This window comes from Solanum verrucosum, unplaced genomic scaffold, assembly GCF_900185275.1.
Source record: "Solanum verrucosum unplaced genomic scaffold, falcon-dt-bn FXZP01000281.1, whole genome shotgun sequence".
NCBI lineage: Eukaryota > Viridiplantae > Streptophyta > Magnoliopsida > Solanales > Solanaceae > Solanum > Solanum verrucosum.
The window spans coordinates 1308786-1310508 of NW_026020554.1; the positions used below are offsets into that span (position 1 = coordinate 1308786).

At 35.9% G+C, this 1723-nt stretch overlaps 1 protein-coding gene across 1 annotated transcript in view; it reads left to right on the top strand.

Annotated features, from left to right (window-relative positions):
- Positions 1-1312: 1312 nt before the first annotated feature.
- LOC125810175 (serine/arginine-rich splicing factor RS31-like) overlaps positions 1313-1723 on the top strand; it is a 108767-nt gene continuing 108356 nt past the window's right edge. Inside the window, exon 1 of the mRNA XM_049489702.1 lies at positions 1313-1322. The gene's annotated coding sequence lies outside the window, so the exon portion shown is untranslated. The remainder of the gene's footprint in view (positions 1323-1723) is intronic.

Genomic DNA, 1723 nt, shown 5'->3' on the forward strand with positions numbered 1-1723 from the left:
TTTTGCTGCAATAGCCAGAGAAGATACAACTGATGATATGAAAACCTACGAAAAGGTAGAGAAAAGAGAAATGATATTTCTCTTAGAAAATTCTGATATACAAAGAAGAGAAGAACCTTGGAAGATATTCCAGAGGTACTTACTCAAGGGCTATACTTTCCGGGAGAATCATACAAAACTCGGAAGTATTATGAAACTTGCTTGATAAGCACGGTGTTGAATTCCAACACTTTTCAGGATACAATACAGGTGAGAATGTTTATAACTTCTCTAAAATGATTGTTAAACAGATTATCCATATTGAAGATTGGGGTATCTCCTCAATGACTGAAAGACAGATTAGTCTTAATAATGTTAAAATGAATTTTACATATGGGATTATATCCAAGCTTTCGATAAAGTCCTCTGTTATAACAATGAGAGACATAAACACCTGGTTTATAAAGGTATGTGCAAAGATATTTGCCAATCCTATGCCTAATTGGTTTAAATTGGTGGTCATACCACGGGCCAACAATTAAGATATTGCCCGCACCATTTCTAAATTTATATAAAGAATGGGTGAAGATTTCCCCAGATCTTAACAAGTTATATCAGCAAGATCATATTCCTTATTTGCAACAGATCGAACAGATTTGTTTCTTTATAGAATTTTCTATTCCATGGATCCACAAGTGGATTCCAGAGGTGGATTTCACTGAAGAACAAATCCCCTGTTTATATCGCACCTATTATAATAACTTTTGGGACAAATTAATGAAAAAAGATCCCCAAACAAAGGCCATATATGGACAAGAACTGCTAGATCAGATTAACAACGTTAAAGAATATAAATCAATTCCTAATAAAGGAATTATGACCAATGACTCGACTTCAGTGAAACATAGCCCGAAGAATCTCCAATCACGATGAAGAGGAGCAAAATCGAATGATTTTGGACTACCTAGAAGAGGTAAAAAGATCTCTTCTTTCAAATTTGAATCATTATGCAAAGTCAGATTCGTCAATGCATAGTGAGGCCAGTGAAGATATTATGCAAGAAGCTCAGCAAATTGAGGATGAAGAACCAGCAGATACGCTGAAAAGGGCGAGGAACTTTTGGCAAAGTTGAAAGAAAAGCCTAGTGGACAAAGCAAGATAAGCACTACCACAGTGGATGTACTGTTTAAACAGTGGATGTACTGTTTAAGGCCCATATAAGGGACCCTTTTTACTATTCCTAGATGCCTTTTATTTCTATAAATAAGGGCTTTTATTTTGTAAAGAGGCAGGTTTTAGAAACCAACTCTTCTCTCTACTTTCTCTCCTCTCTCTTTTGTAAAAGTTTGAAGTATTGTGAGTTTGCCGGACTTTGGCCGGAGAATAAAAGTGTTGCTGTTTGTTCTTAAGGTAATTCTTCTTCTTCTAATTCCTTTTAATACTCTCCTACTTATGCAAGCCGTGACTATGTCCGGCTAAAGATTTATATCTATGCCGGATAACTAACTTCGCTTTTATATCTACCATGAAAGATCTAGACTTTATTTAAATATGCATAAATTCATATATAATTTCTTGACTTGGTTCCGAGATGGTGGTACAGTCAGATTCAATACAATAAGTTAATGGCTTTGTCTTAGTGACTCCGTCTAGCCAGCCGTGGTCTTAAGCCCGTAAAAAAGTTAAAAGGGCGTATCATACCCGGTTAGAATCGCTAGACACATGGGCTCATTGACAATACGTA